The following is a 21349-nucleotide window of genomic DNA, read 5'->3' as shown; positions in this document are numbered from 1 at the left end:
TTCTCTCTTTTGGCCTGTGATTCACGCTTACAGTCCTCTTGATTGAGACAGTGCATGTGTTTGGTCATGGATACCTCATCTACGATGTACAAATGGATGTCTATTTTGAGAAAGACCAAGGAAAACATTTTAGTGCATCCTAATGTACCTGGGTTGTCATCGATGTCTGATCTCTAATAACACCTCCACCAATTTCAAGCTCTGTTAAAGATGTTCTTTTTGAGAACATTACAATTGCATGTGAATCAACAGTTTCATAGAGAATGAAGCATAGTGCCATAGATATAATAACCATCCTAGAATCCTATTACAGAGAAGGTGCACTTTTCCTTTCAATAGGTGAGCTGTGAGATGGAAGGAAAGAGAGCAAGAGGAGAGAAACCGGGCTAGTCTGAAATGTTTTGCCCGTGCAGCTTTGAATTCCCAATCCAATCCTGCGACCAGTGCCAATGAGCTGTTATATGTTAAGGATTGGGGCACAGATCAAGAGACCAAAATGCTTCATGGAGTAAATTGCTCCTACACTGGCCATACATTTTCCATCCAAGTACCTTCAGGAGATGTCCAATGTTCCACGTGCATTTTGTGCTCCCTATCTTCAATACATGCTGATGAAACACAAGGGGAAAAGTTGTCTCTAACTCTATTGTCTGACATCGCCGGCGCACGGTTAATTAAACTATAGTCCTCTTGCATGAAGAGTGTAAAAGTATAATACAAGTAAAACAAGAGCAATATTAGGCATCATTGAAATGGAGAATTTTGTTTGCATTCAAATAAGATAGTGCTCTAAACAGACTGGAAACCTATGGGATAAAAACATGGACAGTGTTCTTTAGTTAGTCATCCATCATATGTCTTCATTGAGCAGACCCAAAATAAATTGCATGTATTAGTAAATTTTGCGACACAAATATGGACATTTTGTGGAACAACTTTGTAAATTTATCAGTATTTTTGCAGCACCCTATTTTGCTATTCTGCATAAAATAATACCTCCCTTGGCCCACCGTTTGCAACATGGGCTGTGGGCCCTAGATTGCAATCGGTAAGTACTGAATTCTGCTCCACTTTTGATGTGCTACTAACGAAATCACTGTCTCCTATTTATTTGTGTATTTATTTATTTATATATTCATTTAGGAGATTTGCAGCACGCTGTCATATTTGTATAGTTTCAAAGCACTAAACATGGACTCGCTAAATGGAATGTAGGTAGGAATCGCTACAATATTAGTGATTCCTTAACATTCCTTAATAATGAATCAGTAATTCCGATTCGTTATTAAAGAATACCTAGCCATTCATTCCTATGGGCTAGGAGGCCCATAGGAATGAATGGGAAGAGATAATAACGGGAGATATTTCAAGGGTGCCAGGGTGTCCAAAGGACACCCTGTTGCACCCCTGAAATGTGCATGTGTGCCCTTGTGGCGCACATCCATGCCTAAGCGCATGGATGTGTGCCACATAGCACATTAAAAAAAGCAAAAAAGTGCTTTTTGTAAGGAAATCACTACTTACCACCAACTTGAAGTTGGTGGTAAATAGCGATTCCTTAAGGCTGAGGTGCACTGTTTTTAGTGCTACGTACATTGCATTTGCAAGAGCAAAATAAGGAATCGCTATTTTGCAATTTCTTATTTTGCATGTAGGTTTAACGTCACCTACATCGCACATGGCTAAATACAGGTCGGTAACGCCGAAATGTAACGAATTTCGACGTTACCGACCGGTATTTAGCCACCTACATCTGGCCCTTAAAGCTTTAATGAGACTGGCGCAAAAGGCAATTCCTTATTTTGCAACATTTATATATCAGGAAAACATAGTATGAAGCAGATGGTATTAGGAACCCTCTTGGGTAATAAATATAGACACGAGGTATTGTGTTCATTTCACTTGTTCCTCCTTTTAAGCAAATAAGCTAACATTTCTTTAAATGGGTGTAATCAAGTCATGAAATGTATGCATCGCTCTTGCTCCATAGCGATTCCCCAATTAACCAGTTCAATCAGTCTTGAGTACTAGATTGCACGAGCAGGTGACATCCAACGGAATCCTATAGATGTTTAGCATGGGGGACGGAACATGTTGCTCTCCCCATTCCAATGCCTAAGATTATGAGAAAGATTCAACTAACTGGACCTTGCTATAAGGTGTTAGTGGCTTAACGCAAAATGATGGGGCCCCTGCAGAATTTGATGAAGGGCCCCTGAGTCTCCCTTATCCCACTGATTTTAATTGCCCTTTGGCTGAATGGAGGAAGGCAGAAGGACTGGGGTCTCCTGCACCGCATGGGCTGTAGGGGCCTGTGCTATGGCCCTGGCTGTGGGTGAGAATGAATGAACGTATGAGTACACTCATGATGTCCACACTACAAACATTCGATGTCTTGGAGAAATTACTCCGGTTAATGCTAATCTCACAACATATAGCTCATAAGAAATCAATTCAGGAAGTGGTGGCAAACCAAATCAGACTCACTCGCCATGGCCACTAAATGAGGACTGTAAGTTTTCCAGAGGACACCCAAATCACTCCTTGAGCCTTTAATCTCCGCGTCATGACTTCTAACATCTTAACTCTCTTCCCGAGACTTGTACTCATTTCACTTTCCCTTAATTCTAATTTTGAACCCCCAATTCCTTTTTATTTATTTAAAAAAAAGTACAATCTACTGTTCACCTTTGAACTTTATAATGGAGATAAGTTGAAATCAATATCCATCCCTGGCCACAAGATGTCCTAGTTTCCAATATGTTGGGAATTGACCCCTTCATCTACATTTTCACAACCATATGTCAGCTTCTTCACTCACAAAAACACCCATCGGATCACATTCCCAAATTTAGTGGGCACTTTTATAAATAGTGCAGCCTTTTTTTGCAAAACTGAAGATTTTGTGATTTTATAGCAAACTGCAAAAGTCCTGGAGGGTCTGTTTGAGTATTTCAAAAGTTTATAAACTTCAAATATTGTTTTAGCAAGGGTAATAAAAACCACTGACCCCTCATTTACAAAGAGGAATATTTACAATGCATATTTAAATGGACAGTCTTCCTATTAGAAGTCACTAGGAAGAAAATTTGAAGAGATTGATTAGTGACAAAATCAGAAACACAAATATATTGTGGACAGACTATTGTGCCAACAATATCGAGTCGGTAAATGCAACTAAGTAACTATAAATGTACTATTCTCAACTCCAAATCTATGTACCTTGAAGATATATATATATATATCGTCAGGCTACATAAGAGAAGTTATATATAGTAAAACTTTACTTACTCTAGAAACTGACCTACATGGTATTCTTGATATTTTTGACATGATATTCTGTCCCACGATATTTGTGCTTCCAATATTTTCTCCAAATACCGAAGAGATGCAAGCACTTTCAGGTGTCTATAAAGTAGTGCCATATGAACACAACTCCATGTCTAGGTACCTTAGTGATATGTACATCTTAAAGGAGTATAGGTATTAGAATAATAATAAGTAATCTAAATTAAGCTTTGTAATCTTAATTATCAATATTTTAGTTAAAGTTTTTCTACAATATTATGGTAGCTCAATATTAAAAATGTGATATTCTGACAAACAAAATTAGGGGTATTTATTTGCAGGCATACCGCAAGTGTGGGTGTCATTGCTAAAGGATGGGTTTGGCCTTGATCTTGTCTGAAATCCTTTTTATATTATTGTCAGCTTCCTGTACTGCCTTCTAGAACCAGTATTAGACAGAGATGCTTCTCACTGTTATACAATCCCACACATCATGTTGCTTAGAGAAGATTGGTAAGAGTAAAGGTATTTTAATGGATAACAAAGGAAATGTGTATTTGAGTGTTTTAGTAGCCATCCTTGCATGCTATTTACAGTTCTCCTACATTGAAGTTTTCCTAAATACAATCTCATCACAATCTCATCACAATCTCATCAACTTGCAATCCATAACTAAGCAATCCAGTCCATAATACCTCACCAAGCCATTGAGATTTCCTAGCAGTATTTACCCTTTTCCTCTTTCGCATATTGGGTACGTCAGAAATCACTTCGTTTTTGCTTCTTTAACCCGCTCTCCCATTTCATTAATCATATCCCCTACCTACCATTGTAGAGTGAATAAGTTCAGTAAATGTGACCGCTTATGATGGTGATCTTACAATGTCTTCGATCAGTGTGGTGCCTGATAAGGCTCGTGATCACACTCAGTACAACTCCATTGGCCCAGAACAGGCGACAATTTCATAGGTACTGCGGAAAGCAAAAATAGATCTCAAGGTCATTATATAGATTTGCAGTCAGCCTTGCCATAAACTCCTCAAGGACGTTGTAAGAGGGCTTGATATTTTTTGGCTAGCTAAATTTACCAGATTAATATTTTATAATTTATATGCACATGCTCCTCATACTCTCCAGGAGACTGTATTCGGTAGATAATATTGCCAGTTAAAAGACCTTATGTTTGTCCTTGATCTGAACTTTATCTCAACTTCCATCTCGAGGAAAACAATGACACCAACACTACCAACTTCCTCAACAGCATGAACAACATCAGACTTACCCAACTCGTTCACAACCCCACACACACCACAGGCCTCACACTAGACCCAATCTACACCTCCGGCAACTGCATCAAGTACATCCACCCCACGGAACTGGGGTGACCATCATTCACTTCAACATCACCAGCTCATGGACTGCTGCCCCCAGTCTGCCCAATGCCCTCCACCGCAGCTGGATCAAAGTCTCAAAGGACACATAGATCAATACTCTCAACACCACCCATCTCATGTCCTCCAACAACCTTACCAAAAACGTCAACAATTGGATCTCCAACTGCGTTAACAGCATCGCTCCCATTGGCAACAACCCACAGAAGGTCCACTGAGCAGGTTAGCTGGTAACCTGAAGACCTCAGAAAAACTAAACAGTACTGTAAACAACTGGAAAGGAGATGGTGCACCAGCAAGGAAACAACTGACAAGATCGCCTTCAAAACGACCCTCAACCTCTACTACAGACAGTTGAGAGAATTTAACAAACATGCCTTAGCCTCACACATCGACTCAAGCTCCAATAACAGCAAAGAACTCTTTAACATCGTCAAAGAATTCTCCCACCCCTCAGCTGCAACAAACATTACACCCTCACAGGAATTCTGCAATTCTTGCAATATCTACAGAAACTTTAGGCCCAAGGCCACTGACTTCTTGAAGCAACACAACAACCCCACTACAACCACAGACATCCGACTAACCGAATGGAGACAGCTCGCCCCACAGGACACTACCTCCACTCATTACTACTCTCCCCCAACTACCTAAAGTAGCTGTGGAGACTGCCTTATAGGGTTTGATGTAAGGCAGTAAGAACTGTTCCTCACCATCTGCCCTAAACTCCAGCACCTTACTCTCAAATGATCTCATACATTTCACTACATATAGCTTTTCACACTCATGTAAATAAGGATAAAAAACTGTTTCAGACATTGTTTTAGTCCTTTTCCAAATGTCACAATGTACCTCTTCAGGAGAATAGAATCTATTCAAAGTCTCTAATGCTTTAACATCAGAAACCCTTCTAAAAGAAATTAGACAAAGTAAAGTTGCTTTCTTCAGAAAGATTTGTCTAAAAAAGAGGCAATTATTACCTGTTCAGGAAGTAAATAAACTGAAAACTAGACTAATGGCCTATAATGATTCAGAATGAGCGTTAGGGGGCCTTCTTAATCTTACGCCCTTTATAACTCTCCTGATCAGTGGGTCACTCCCTTTTGCAAGTTTATTAACAAATACATGTCCGGCAGAAACAGCTGATCTATAACAGTTAATAGTCCTATGTGAAAGGACAGAATTTTAGAAACTCTCTAAATAGTCTGCCACCCCAGCTACAGGAGCTACCAGTGTATCAAAACCTCTTTCCATGCACCATCTACACCACTTTTTCCAACCCCCCTTGTATCTCTTCCTAGTGCCCAGGGCCCAGGGCTCAGGACACATCCAATAGCTCTTTAGTTTTTCCTGAAAGTCCAGAATATCTACTGGTGCCCCTGAAATCTTCCAGACAAGAGGGTTCAATTTCCTTTCTAAACCCAAAAGGCCCTCCTATCCCTCTGAATCCACAGAAGACCTTAAGAAACTGGAACCAAACGGGGTATTGCTACCACGAGTTCCATCACTCCTAGAACCAAACCCGAGACCTCCAAAAGGGTATCACTAGAATGATACTGCAACTTTCCGATCTGACCTTCATCAACACTGTCTGAATCATTGAAAGGTGGTACAAGAATAGCCTCCCCCTTTTCCCCCAATCTTGTAGAAAGGCGTTTACCGCCTTAGCCCGGGGGGTCTGGTCCCCAACTGTAAAACCTGGGTACCTGATATGTTAACCTGGTTGGAAACAATTCCACCTATACAGGACCTCATAGATTCTGAAACAGACTAACAACATCTGGATTCAATTTCCAGTCGCTGAAGTCCCTGAGGTACCTGAATTTCAAACCCGCCCTTACATTTTGCATGCCAGGAATGTATTCTGCTCTCAACCGTATCTTGTGATCCCAACAGAAATATAAAATCTATTTTGCCAGATCTGCCAGGACTTTTTACCTCGATCCGGTCAAGCTGTTCATAAAGGAAACATCTGTAAAACTGTCTAAATCAATCAGAGTCATCGTGATCGCCAAAAGATCCTTGGTGCTCATAAAGGCGTTCAGTCTACCAACACCTTTAAACAACTTATGTGAAGTGACTGTTCCTCCCTGGACTACTTTTCACCAGTCTCTAAACTGCTCAAACATGTTTCCCCAGCCCAAACTGCTGGCATCCAATTCCAGAATCAATTTGGCGACATTCCCAAAGATGGCTTTGCCATTCCAGGCTTCTAGATTTCTCATCCACCATCCCAGATCCTCCCGAGCATCCACCGACAGGGAAAGAGAGTCCCCATACCTTAAACCTTTTCTCATAGCCAAAGCTTTCAGCCTCTGACAGCCCCAGTAATGTAAAGGATTTGGGGAAATTGCCTGAATGGAAGATCACAGTACTCTTGCAAGTCCCTTAAGGAGGTCTCATCGCTTGCCAAGACCGCCCTTATCTCTTTCCTTATATTAGATACCTTTTTCTGAGGAAGAATCAATTTGTATAAGAGACTATCCACCTAAAACACCAGAAACTCTCAAATCTGTGTGGGGACCATAACAGACTTTTCTATGTTCACTATAAACCCCAAATTCTCCAGGAAGTCTGCTGCCCAAGCCAAATGTTTCAGAAGCTCTAACTTGTCCTGGGACATTAGCAAAATGTTATCCAAATAAATTATTAATTGGATCACCCTTTTTCGGACGAAAGCTACCAATGGGCACATCACCTTGGTGAAACATCTCGGAGCTGAGGACAGCCCTATTTGTAGCCAGAGGAACTGGTATAGGACATCCCTCAATCTGAATCATAAATATCTCCTACTGTCATTTGTCATGGGTGTCGTGAAGTATGCATCCACTAAGTATAACTTCACTAATCAATTTTTTTCCTGCAAGGTGTCTCTCAACAGAAAGATTCTCTCCATCTTGAAATGCTTGTAGACCAGGAACTTGATTAGGTCCCTTACATGTATTACAGGACGCCAACCCTTGTCCTTTTTCACAAGAACAAACGTACTCATGAAACCTTCCATCTCCTCAGATTCTACAATACAGTTCCTCCCTGAGCACACTAAAGGTAAATACAATTCAAAAACCGTTGTTGGTAATTTATTCTTTAAAAGTCCAAATAGATACAGCCGTACTTGACGTTATCCCAGTTCAGAAACAAATCCAAATCTATCTTCATTTAATCATTCTTCAATTCAATGTTTCCAAAAGAAATGTAGTCGCTCAATTCAATGTTTCCAAAGGAAATGAAATCACATCCAACAAATTATCTCCTTTCAATTCCGATGTGGATAATATTTAAATCAAATAGTCAAAATAATCCAAAAGTGCAGCCAACACGTGTTTCGTCATGTACTAGCCCTACTTATTACTTAGCGATTGTTAAAATTTTGCCCAAACTTACGGTAGTGCGCCCTATCTTAAACCTGGTTACCAGGATTTTGTCCTCAGGTTCTACAACTTGAATCAAAGCACCATTTTCTAACATCTGGGCCACCTCTACGTCTATCAGGTCATCCTTTCTGCATCTAAGGCCTAATACCTTAGCTGTTTGCATTGTACAGTGATTGTTATTGTTATTTTGGATTTGTATCGCGCCAATCACCTACAGGTCTCTAGGCGCGTGGAAATCGATGGAGTTTATACAATAACTACATACAACATGGAGAAATAATGCACCAACCAGCTATACCCACACCCTTCTAAATAGCAATGTTTTTAAGGATTTCCTAAATTGCAGGAGGTTCACCTCACTGCGTAGCCCCTCAGGTAGCTTATTCCACAAGTTGGGGGCCAACACAGAAAAAGCTCTCCCTCCCTTGGTCACCAATTTGTACCGAGGGCAGATCAACAGCTGAGAGCCAGAGGATCTGAGAGTTCTTTTTGGACTGTACACTCTCAAACGATCTTTGATGTAGTCGGGTGCATGGCCATAAATTGCCTTATGGACCGTACAAAGGCTCTTAAACTCTACCCTCTCTTTTACAGGGAGCCAATGTAGGCTCTATCCTGATATCAGCCACGGTCTCTAAAACTCAACTGTCTCCTGTTATTTTCTTTCAATTGTGAGTGAAGAATCTTAATCTTTCCCCAACTTTAACATGGGACGAACAAATTAAGCGCATCTTGAGAGCCTGTCCCTTAAAGTCTTGCTCTTCCGCCACAGGATCTTGAATTCCTCCATAAGAGAAGTAGCTTCAGATAGGGTGGTAACCCCTACCGTAATTTGCATCACTTCTGTGATCTTGGGGGTAATATTGGGACCTGAAAGATCCACAGCTAACAGCCAGGCCCATCCTGTCAGGCCTTCCAAAAACAGTCCTTGAGCTGAATACGCGTCTCATATTGGTCTGAGCCACCGTAAAGGCGGTAAAGGATGAAACATGCTTTCCTAGGTATTTGACAAATCTCTCCCCACAGAGAAGTCAGTTTGAGTCCTCTATGTCCTTTCTGGTGGACAGATCATCTAATTTGGGGTTCATCCAGACTACTTTTCTCCTCTCAGTAATCTGGACCCTATTTGCGTTCCCCAACATACAAATGGGAAGTTGTGCCCAGCCTCTCAAAAGGTCCAAGTTGACCCTTGTATTCTTGCTTCCGGCCTCCTAATCCATATCAAGTGTGCGAGTCAAAGGTCCCAGCATATTAAGGACTTTGTCCTGACACTGCTTCAGGCACTTCTCAATCCCCTTCCAGTGGTCCTTACCAAACTTGAACAAGAAGGTTATAAGTTCAGGATTAAGTTGGGTGTAGTACAGGTCTTGTCTCCAGTGGATGTTCTGGGGAACTCAGCCCTCAATAAATTACGGGTATCTTTATCCAAAGATTTCCTGACCCATGGCTTCAAACGTATGATTACATGTTACTATTGAGAAATCTGCTGGTGTTTTTATCGTATTAGTATTAAACATACACCCACAAGTTGGCAGGGTATGCCCAGACGTGGGTCCCTTGCTCACTTTGCCACTGTATTCAAGCTAGCCTGGCTGATGAAGGGTGTTACCCAGAAACCTATCCCAGGATGCTTGTTTCTGGTTCAGGAAAGACCTGGCTTGGCAGTTCGGGCTGGACTGTTCCCACAATCCCGACAAGACGGAGCTCGTCTTGTTCGGAGGTTCGCCTAATCCTTGGTGCTCCAACTTCTGGCCCCCCTCTCTTGGTCCCCCTCCCTCGGCATCCAAATCCGTGAAAAGTTTGGGCATTAAAATCAGCGATGATCTGTCGATGCATACTCAGATCAGTATGATTGTCTCTTCCTGTTTCCTGTCTCTCCGTGTGATTCGGAAGGTCTCTCGTTTTTTTACTATTGACGCTTTGAAAGTTATTCTCCTGGCCCTTGTAATTTCTAAGGTTGACTATGCCAATTCCTTGTATATTGGTATCCCTGCCTATGAATTACGCCGACTTCAGCTTATTCAAAATCAGGCTGCTAGGCTGATTTATAGTCGGTCGAGATTTCATCATGCCCTCCCTCTCCTTAGACAATTGCATTGGTTGACGGTCTCTCATAGATGCCAATTCAAATTAGGATGCCTCATTTTTAAATCTTTGGCGGGCTTAGCTCCCCACTATATGGCATCTAGGCTCCTAACCTATACTCCTTCCAGGAATTTACGGTAGTCGTCAAAAAACCTCTTGGTTATCCCTCGCTTTGTCAGGAAGAAGCATGGGGGGGTCGTGTTTCTCTTTTTTGGCACCCAGGTTCTGGAATGACCTCCCTGACAGTCTTCGTTCTTCTCCTTCATATTTGGAATTCCGTAAAGGTTTGAAGACCTGGTTATTTACCAGAGCATTTGAAGTCTAAGTTGTCTTTTACAGTAACTGCACATTACTAGTGCCATGAAACCTTTTTTGGTAAACGTGCGCTCTATAAATTGCCCCAACTTCAACTTCAACTTCATGAGGGACAGGGACAAGACTGATTTGCATATAGCTGGGTCTGAACTGAGGTGGTCGAAGTGAGCTAAAGAATGATGATGGATTCAACCTAGATCTGTGACTGGGGATGAAGGTCTGAAAAATGTCAGTGCTCCGTCCATCATCTCCTTGTGTTTGTTTTGTTCGCCCTAATTTGGCAGGGAATGCCCAGACGTGGGTCCCTTGCTCACTTTGCCACTGGATTCAAGCTAGCCTGGCTGATGAAGGGTGTTACCCAGAAACTGGTCCCAGGTTGCTTGTTTCCAGTTCAGGAAAGACCTGGCTTGGCAATTCGGGCTGGACTGTTCCCACGAGGCACAGGGTCAAGACTGATTTGCATATAGCTTGGTCTGAACTGAGGTGACAAAGTGAGCAAAATAATGATGATGGATTCAACCCAGATCTGTGACTGGGGGTGAGTGTCTGAAAAGTTTCAGCGCTCTGTCCTTTATCTCCTTGTGTTTGCTTTATCTAATATGAGGAACATCAAAGTAAAGATTTTTGTATACCCTGTATGAACGTTTGTTGTTTTTATTATTTAGTATAGTCAGTGAAACAGTGTTCTTAGAAATAAACATCACCAAAAATATATTTCTTATACACGGTATCAAATTCTCAAGATTTTTATATTCAGCTTTTGTTCAAGTGGATGGACACTTTTTTTTTTTTTTATAAATCTTTTTATTATTATAACACAAGAGGAGAAATATACATATCAGATGTCAAAAACGAATACAACACAACTGTGGACGGGCAAGTGAAGTGAAGAAATACCGTACAGTCAGAATCAGCAAAGAAATCAACACCAGCGTAAAGCAGAAGCAAAACAATGAGATAGCAATGACCGCAGGCACCCCCCCACAGCACCCGCCCACCAGGAGTACAGGATATACGAGGCAGACATATGACACCCAGATACGTTTAGGCAAAAATCAGGAGAATACGCCACATCTCTTGTGAAGAAAGGAAAAGGGAAATAGAATGGTCATAGAAAATAACAAAGGAAAAATAAAAAAACAACCCCCTACCCTACACCCCTGCAGATGGCTACGACCTAACCCCACTAGCAGCGTGCCTGTCGCCCCCTAAACTACGCCCCAAGGAAGGGAAAAAGTTGGAGGAGGAGAATGTTGCAAAACGATACGTGCTGCCGGACTCCCATCCCCCCGCCAAAAGCAGACACCCCCCACCGTAGTATTAAGCAAAGTTCAGCAAATCAAAAGACAGTCCGTAGGGGAGCCGCAAACAGAAAAAGGACCATCCCGCCCGACCCCCGGCACCGCAGAGGCAGCAAATCCCTTCCCGAGCATATCAGACTAATAATCAGACAATCAGATTCACATCTGGCCCTCGCTCCCACAGATACCACCCAGCAAAGACAAAAGAAACAGTGCATCAAAGTCCAATCAAGTTCAGCCCAAACCCTCGCGATCCATCACGATGACCCCGTCCAGTACAAATAGGTCGCTGCGTTTCTCCACGCAGGCTCTGTCCAGCCGAACCGCCATCACAACAAGATTAATAGAAAATAGTAGAGTGTCAAGATCAATTCGATAGGAGGGAAAGCAGGATAGACGGGCACAGAGTCCAAAAGTCAAAGCAAATCCACTGCCCTCCAGCGAAAAATCAGCAAAGCGGTTTTGATCACTCACAAAAAGAGGCAAAGGTGTAGTCCGACAGACGTTGGAGAAGTCACAATGGCTTACAAAGATAGTCACTTCCATCTCGGGCGGGGTCGACATAGGGCTAAAGAAACGTCCAGTTCTTTCGGGCTCGATAGCCGCCATCTTAGGGTCGCAGTAGATTTCCGTGTCGGTATCCTGCACAGGGTCCTCGGTAACAATCAAGGCGTTCTCCGCGGAAGAAGTATCTCGGCTCTCCAGGAACAAAGGGCCGGAATCCACTCCCAAGCCTATATGATCGACAATTATGATCATCTCCTGGAAGGTGGCGGTGAATCGTGTGTGGAGCTCCAAAATGGCGGCCATTACAGTGCGTAGCGACGGTGTAGTTTCAGCCCGCCCCATCGCCCCTCAATGAGCGACCGGGCGGGTGTCCGAACCTCGGAGGTTGACTTCTCCGGGGCACAGGGCAGAAGCAATGTAGAAACCACCATTAACACGTCCAAAGCACGATAGCAGTACCGTCGCCGCCCACGAGGAACCGAGCCCAGAAAACCCCGGGAGCTCAACGGGACCTCCGGGCAGCGGAACCCCGAACAAATAGTCGGTACAATAGGCCACCGTAGGTGCTGGGTAGAGCTGTCACCAAACCACCATCCATAACGGTAGAGGAAAAACGCCACTTCTGGAGACCGGAGCCGCCCACGGTCCGCGGCCGATGTTGTTCAACTCCAACCCGGCCGGATTAAAACTCGAGGCCCCGGCTTCAAATCTGGGGTAGGCCAAGAATGGCACACGACCTATCTTTGTCGTCCGAGCAGCTAGAAATTCCGGGAGTGCACCTTTCGAGTCAGGCGCAGTTCACCTGCACGGGAGTCCGGCGGGAAATCAAGGATATGAGTCAGGATTCATGAGCTTCTGGCGGAGGTCGGCGATGCCGGGAGCTTATGCGGCCATCTTGGTTACGAGCGTGGCTCCTCCCGATGGACACTTTTTTGATTAATATAGTTATTATAATTCTCTCTAGAATACTGAAACTGGATGAGCTAGTCCAAGGCAGTAGAATGGTCACACTAAGTATTCTTATTTTCCTATGTTCCAGGTTCAGTGATGGTCTGGAGGCCAGCAGTTGCAATTGGTTTTTTGGCCTATGAGCCCGAACTAATAGATGAATTCCCCACATGCTCAGTGGTAAAAGCTCTTCTTTGCCTGTTCTACTTGTCATATCCCCTCACATACACAGTAGTCAATTAATGGGCTATGCTCTCAGCACATTGTGTTAACTAATGTTTAAACATGTTGCAGTGGGTAACAGTGGATGATACCTTAGATTCAGCTCTAAATGAGAACTCTCAGGACACTCTTAATCATTAGTGAACACACACATATAGGCGGTGAGATCAGAGTGCAATTACAAAAAAGAACAAAGATAAATGAGTGTAATGCCAATAAATAGCACACACTGAATAGCCAGGCTGATATTTAGGAAAATGTCCCTCACTTTGCACATGTCAAGATAATCTTCACCTTTCTCTGCAAAATTATGTGACTCATTAATCTTACAAGTTTACGTTTGTTGTTTTGAATTAGTGCATTTCACTAGGATCCACCTCTTTACATTGGCTATTAACCTGTCCACTCCCTTACATCCTAACATGGTGAACATGTATCCTCGCTGTTATTTTACTTTAAACATATTTGCGTGTATTATTTGTCTGCCACAAAAATACTTCATGCTGTCTATTTATACTCATGGAATGCCTATCGGCAAACCAGCCAAATACACTGCTCTGACAATTGAGATATTTAAAGCCTTTGAACCTATAAAGGGTACCATGGCTGAAGATATGACTTTACAGCTAAATAATATTGTAATATCCTACTTCACATGATTTACTACAAACTAGGTTGCAGGCAACAACTCTGTGTGATCCTGGTCCTACTTAAAGCTGGGTGCCACTGAAAAGTTTGATGAGAGCCAATGGCCCTTGTGATGGAAAGTGAGTTTGCGGCCCTGTGTTCCCCCATCCTTCTAACACATTCCTGGCTAAATTATAATCAAAACCAAACATTTGCAATATCACCCGGGGACATCAATTACTTTCTTACGTTACCACATTTTAATAACTCTTCATATGCCCCTGTGTACCATTGCTTCAAAGCCGGAAAAAAAGACCTCATTACATACCCCAAAGTCCACTTAAATAGACATCAAATACTCTGAGATGAAGAAGTGTGTTTGGCCCTTAAGAATTACTTTAAGTGTGGCAGGTTGTAACAAAAAAGCTTGTGCCCTCTTTCCCTGAAAGGGAATAATTAACTGACGCAGCTGCCACCTTTTCTCCACCGTATGATAACAATAATCGGGTCTTACAAAAAAATTGCGTACCCTTCCCCTCCCTCTTTCCATCAGGCTGTGCCAGATCATAGATGGCCTGGCCTGCCAAAAAATTATTCAAGCAAATCAGGGTCGCCCGTGGTCTTAGATCAGATTGAACAGCTTTCGCCACCTGCTGGTAAATTGTGTGCCCTTCATTTGCCCAATTCCGTCCTGTCACGTCAGGAAAAACCTCTGCAAATAACTCCACCACAAGGTTACGGACATCCCGCCCTTCTGTCCCCTCAGGCACCTCTAAGATTCTAAGATTATTCCTCCAAAGTCTGTTCTCCAAGTCCACAAGCTTATTTTGTATGTCATCTCTATGCAGACTTATATCTTCTGTAGCCGTCTTCTGTACCTCCATTTCATCCTCCAGTGTAGAGATTCTTGCCTCAGCGTCGTTCATTCTCTCTGTAAATTCATTGCACGTTTTAGCGGTCCTTCTAACTGTATTTTGAAGTTTGTGACACGTCGTATGGGTTTTTGCCATTGGCCCTGTTGCCTATTTTTTGGGGAGAGGGTGGAGGGAGGGGGAGGGCCTTCTTTGGGACACGGGGGTGGTACTGAGTGGGGGGTCAGGGTTGGGGCACGGGGAATGTCGGGAGGGAATTGGGGTGGAGAAAAATTCAATCCATGACGATAAAAACATGACATTTGTAAGCAGCTCTATTGAAGTTAACCTCTTCCGCGCTGATGACGAACCGCTCCGTCATCAGCCACGGTAGAGCTGTGCTGATGACAGAGCGGGTCCGTCATGGCCAGCTCGACGCGCCTGCGCGGTGCTGATTTCGCGCCTGCGCGGTGCGTTCTATTGAGCGGGCGGGGCCATGACGGAGCGGTTCCGTCATGAGCACAGCTCAACCGAGGCTGGTGACGGAGCGGTTCCGTCACCAGCATGGGCGCGCCACGCGCCCCCCCCGCCCCCTTAGCGCAGCGGCGGAATAGCCGCCGCAGCGAAGGTGTTAAATTTATGATGTATATACTGGTAGGATACCGCACAAGACATGGTGGATAAAATTAGGGATTATGGGCTACGGGTCTGCACGTTTAATGTTTGGGGTCTGAACAATAATAGCAAAAGACAACGGGTCACAGCTTATCTGCGATTAATGAAACCTGATCTAGTATGTATACGGGGGAAGCCCGCGATTGCACACACGGACGCCGTGAGGGAAACGGCCAACAAAGCAGGGTCCCGCTCACCGTGAGGGAAACGGCCAATGACGTCACTTCCCAGCAGCCAGAGGGGCAGCCAATGAGGCCTCTGCTCCCGCACCCAGAGGCACGTAAAAGACTGTGGTGGGCTCCCGCAGCCCGGGCCACGCCGGGGCCAAGGGCGGGCCCATCTGAACCCGTCAGAGCCAGGAAGAGGCTGGGCCCCCCCTCTGACATTTGGTCATCTGGTCATCTCATCCTATCTTCAGGTACTGTTGCGCACAGCTTTATTCCAGCTATTAGACTGTATGTGTGTTGGACTTGGACCTGCCCATACACAATTCCAATTATGAGTAAGAGCAAAGGAGTAGCAGGGGACCCTAGATGAATTCATCGCGAGGGCTGAATCACTGTTAACCCACGAAATAGAAATGACTGAAAGACGACTCCCTCTACACCCCAGCACATTACAGGGCCGTTTGTCCTTAGGCATCTCTAATTCAGGTGGCACCCCCCAATCGCGCCTTTCTTTCACACCCCCAACTTTGTCTCAGAATACTCCCCTGGCAAGCACGGATGTAGCACCTACGGTAACCACTAACGGGCCTAGAGAGTCTAAGGTGAGAGTACCACCAGCCAAACGGAAGCGGGGTGTCACCACCCAAAACTCCAAAAGCACAAAAGGTCCCAGATCTGCCAACCATGTGGCTCATGCAGCAAATCATGTCATAACACCTATTAACTCTGCTAGTACACAGACCAATACAGTTTTTTCAGTAACAACAGAAGATATCACTGGGGATGTCGCACTTGCTGCTGCTGTAGAGAGTTTTTTGGAAAAAGCACTGCCCACCTCAAAGAACTGCTCAACAGGAACCTTACCTTCCTCCGGGAAAAGGTAGAACATTTGGTTACTCCTATGGACACCTTAAATAGCCGCAGCACCAATGAGTCCCCAAAACCGGATGACAATGTGGGGGTGGGCTCTCATATGTTGGTAGATGCTAACTCAAGATCCAATTTGTCAACCTTAAGCTCCAACATGCATGAAGCGTCTTTATCTGACAACTCTCACACTATATGCCGCAACCCTAAAGCATTCCCTGTGCCGAAATCTAGTACTAAGCAGGGAAACTTACAGAACCCACATGGGGAGGCTACCATGAGAATCTCGGGTCTATGTAGCAGACAGCCTGAACGTTTAGCCTCCGGCACCATACCACCCACACTATCGGGAAACAACCTTTACAACGCAACTTTTACAAAGGTAGTATCCGTTGTAATGGAATGCGTTGTAAAGGTAGTTTTTAAAAATGTGTTGCAATGGCATGCGTTGTAATGGAATGCGTTGTAATGGATGTTGCGTTGTAAAAATGCGTTGTAAAAGTATGCGTTGTAACGTCATACATCCCACACTATCTGACTCAAGACGGAATATAATAGACAGCATGAGGAGTAAAGGCACAAGACCCAACACAGATGTTTTAAACTTGCCACCTCTCCTTACGTATTGGTGCTGGCCGGTGTACCCGCTTTATTAGAGGGCCAGAGGGAATCTTGGACTGATCTCCGCAACAAGACTGTGGACTGGCTAACTAATCACAACAGGTTTCACTCTTCCTCTATGAACGAGATCCTCATGGTCCGCCGAGTTGAGTAGGTTGGTCAATCCCCCAGAAACATTGACGGGGTTTGTATTGTGATTAACTTCCGCAGGCCTCACTTGGTTTGTTGTATCTTAAGTTTTTGTGGACAAACATTCACCCAAAGTTCCAGAATCTGTGCGCTCCCCCTGGGTTATTTTTATAAACCACAATTTAGGCCCACTGATAATATGTTCACCCCAGTCTCTGTATCCAACAGATTTCAGGCCTTGTCAGATTTGGACACGCAGGATTGACGAATACCCCCAGTGGAACACCGACTTTGCCCCCTGGAAAACTCTCAGGATTCTGTTTCCTCCACCCATATCGATATGCCAGTCAATCAGCTAATTTCAGCCAAGGCCGGTACAGACTTAAGCATTTTGAGCTGGAATGTAGCTGGCCTTCAAAAGAGGCTTGGCGATCCAGACAGGCTACATCTAATTAAGGATCAGGACATAGTTATATTTCAGGAGACCTGGGCCACCCAAGACTTACATAATAATGGGTTTCACTGTTATAATATTTTAACCCCTAGTTCCAAATCCGGTCACCCATCGGGGGTTTATTTATCGGGATCAATATTGCTGCTGGGGGCAGCATCAAGGTTCTGCATACTAATAGTTATCACTTCCAAGCCCTATTATATAAAAGGAGAGTCTGTTTTTATTTGATTAATTTTTATAATAATGATTTTAACTCTATCCCCAATGGGAATTTTATTAAGCTTTTTGATTTTATTTCCCACCTTGATTCCCAGCAAGAATCAGCAAAAATTACTGGCACTCTTTTGGGGGGTGATTTTAATGCAAAACTAATGGATAGATCACACAGCTCAGGGTCTCATAATTCCAGCTCTATTTGCCATAGGGGCGCTGAGCTAGTTATGTTTTTGAGCATGCATACTCTAACCAACGTCATAGACATTGCTGGTGCAAATTACGTAAATAACCACCCCATGCCAACTTTTAGAGGAAGGGGGTGTTCCTCTACTATAAATTTCTTTTTTATTTCCCTTCATCTCGCCGACCACTCAAGGGAAGCTGAAGTCATTGCCACGAGTCAAGGAGACCACAATCCCATCAGAATAGGGCTGAGTCTAGCCCCATGGCCCATGTTCACCTCTGAATGTGGGGCCATGTTTTTAACACCCTCCACTGACAATTTGAGATTAATATGGAGGGGTGTAGATAATAAACTTCTGTTTCAGACAGCGGTAACATGCTTCTCATAAACTCATGCTTTTCAGCCCAATACCCACTCCTTGAAGCTGTCCATGATTTTAATAAACTCTGTGCAGTAATAAAAACTCTTTTGTCAAGACCCACTTCCCGTGTAAAAGATGAGCCTGGATGGTTCGATCACTAGTGCTCTGAGGCTAACAAACAATTACGCAGAGCCTTATCATCTGACCCAAGATGTATTCCTGAAGTAACAATGGCCAGGCAGAGGTATAAAACTGCGATTTCCAACCAGAAAGGGAAAATTTTAAATAACCGTTGGGAGGCACTAGTGATAGCGGCAAACACTAAAAAGGGTGATACATTTTGGTCAGCTGTGAGGGATTTGCGATCTATGCGGCAGCTTCTCACCCCTATTAGCTGCACTATTGCGAGTGAGTCCTGGGAAAAGCACTTTACAGAAATCTATGCTGCACTCGTACAAGAGGCAGATCACTTTGAGCAGGGGCCCCTAACCAGAATACAGACGACCCTACTTGAGGTGGAAGATGCGACCCATCAGAGCATGGGTAACAAAGCCCCTGGACTCGATGGTCTACCTATTGATCCTATTAAATACAAGTCAGATTTCTGGGCGCCCCTACTTTTAAATGTTTTTAACAACCTAATGTGTGCTCCATTACCCAGTTCTTGGTCCACAAGCATAATTGTTCCGATTTTTCAAAAAAGGGCTCGTTCTCAAACCAATTGTTATAGGCCTATCTCCTTGACAATACTCTAAAAATCTTAGGTAGAGTCCTATACAATAAGATTTTAGAGAAGTCTGAGGAAAATTGAACTTGAGATCCCTGTCAACTGGGCTTCCGAAGTAAGGTGGGCACTATTGAACAATGCCTTAACCTTAATCTAATCATGGGCAAATACACCATTGCGCTAGCTTCTCCAATCTATCTGGTGTTTATGGATTTGACCTCCGCATTTGACATTGTTAATAGGTCAAACCTCTGGTCTATCCCTTTGACATATGGATTGGATGAGCCCCTGGTGTATTTCTTGGCACACCTTCATAAAGATCTTAAAGCCCGGGTGAGGATTGGACGTGGGTGTGAAATTACTGAAGCCATCAATGTAGGCAGGGGGGTCAGACACGGTTGAGTTTTGGCCCCTCTTCATTGTTATTATCTACATTAATGGGCTGAATAAAACTTTAAAATCACTAACTCAAGATGTCCCAAAAATTAATGGAAAATCACTTCTTGTACTACTCTATGCGGACGATGCAGTCCTTATGGGCCACACTCCGAACTCCTTCCGTACGCTATTGCAGGGCTTTGTTAATTATATGGACAGCCTGGATCTACGCACTAATTTCAAAAAGTCTTTTATAATGTCGCGCGGCCCAAAGAGACGTTTACTTAGCTCCATATCTGTGGGTAACCAGAAGCTGATGAGTACTAGCACCTTCCCCTATCTTGAAATGGTCTTTGCTGCGAACGGCTACTGGAGTGAGCATATGGCCCACTCCAGGAGCAAGTCCTCAAAGGCCACCAACTTGATTCTTAGTCTTCCCTGCCCAAAGAGAACAGGTGCCATTTGAGCTATTTAAAAATGTTTTAACTCTCAATGTGTGCCAACAGCTACCTATGGTGCTGAGATTTGGGGTTTCGCCAATAGTACCTGCATCCAACAAGAAGAGAATAGATTTTGCAGGAAGCTATTAGGCGTCCCAATCTCCACACCCCAATATACCTGCCATATGGAACTTAACCTACATTTTATTGAAGATTTTATTAGGGCCCGCCCTGCCCTTTTCTGGTTATCTGTCTGGAAAAATCCGTCTGCATCCCTAACGAGAGAGATTATCAGTGACTGTATAGGATGTGCGAAAGGGAAGGACATACAATGGCTGTCAGGGGTGTATCAGAGCCTTTGCAGTGTTAACAAGATTAGAATTTATTCAGATCCCAGCACAGCAAAGGCTGTGAACAAGAGTGAGCTCAGGAGTGCGCTCTATTCGCTATATAGAACAGAAAGGTTCAGAAAGGAATCCAAGAAATCCCTTGTTCTTAGATGTATGGCTATTGAAAATTAGGTACACCCACAGGCTAACTACATTACTTTGCTCATGAGCCATTGTAAGAGGAGCCTTTTGTTTCGCTTAAGGGCTGGCACTATTAAATTAGTATTATGTTTTCCCCTTGGCCACCACTCCAATCTTGATTGCATACTTTGCCTGTGTGATGGCCAGAGTGGCCAATCTATCGTACACTTTTTGTTTTTTTGTAAGTACTATTTAAAGTATACTAAGTGCCTCTTAACTCTGTATTTTAAAATGCATATTCCCATCAGCCTGGAAAACGCTTACTTGAGATTACTCACGCTGAATGATGAAGAGTTGGTCTTTCGCACAGGCACTTTCTTGAGAATTGCAGTTCGAGCAAGCCACACGATGAATAATCCCTGAGCTGATGGGAAACATCCTTTACAACGTAACTTTTACCACGCAGTGCTTTTACATCGCAACTTTTACAACGCAAACCATTACAACGCATTGCGCTGGGGGGCGCTCTAGGATAGGGAATAGATTTAATTTACTATCCAACACCTTCCCTAGTGCCCACGGGGACTGGAGTTGGAATAGTAAATTAAACTATTCACTATCCAGCACCCAAAAGCGCTATGCGTTGTAATGGTATGCGTTGTAAAAACTGCGATGTAAAAGCATGCGATGTAAAAGCATGCATTGTAATGTCATACATCCGAGCTGATATATCACCCATTTATGAATTTTC

At 43.7% G+C, this 21349-nt stretch overlaps 1 protein-coding gene across 1 annotated transcript in view; it reads left to right on the top strand.

Annotated features, from left to right (window-relative positions):
* The window catches only part of LOC144763423 (uncharacterized), a 248452-nt gene that overhangs the window by 84285 nt on the left and 142818 nt on the right, over positions 1-21349 (top strand). The gene's annotated exons all lie outside the window — the stretch shown is intronic.

Source organism: Lissotriton helveticus, chromosome 6 (genome assembly GCF_964261635.1).
Source record: "Lissotriton helveticus chromosome 6, aLisHel1.1, whole genome shotgun sequence".
Classification (NCBI taxonomy): Eukaryota; Metazoa; Chordata; class Amphibia; order Caudata; family Salamandridae; genus Lissotriton; species Lissotriton helveticus.
Note: the sequence above shows the minus strand (reverse complement) of the source record. Positions and strands in the feature narration are given on the sequence as shown.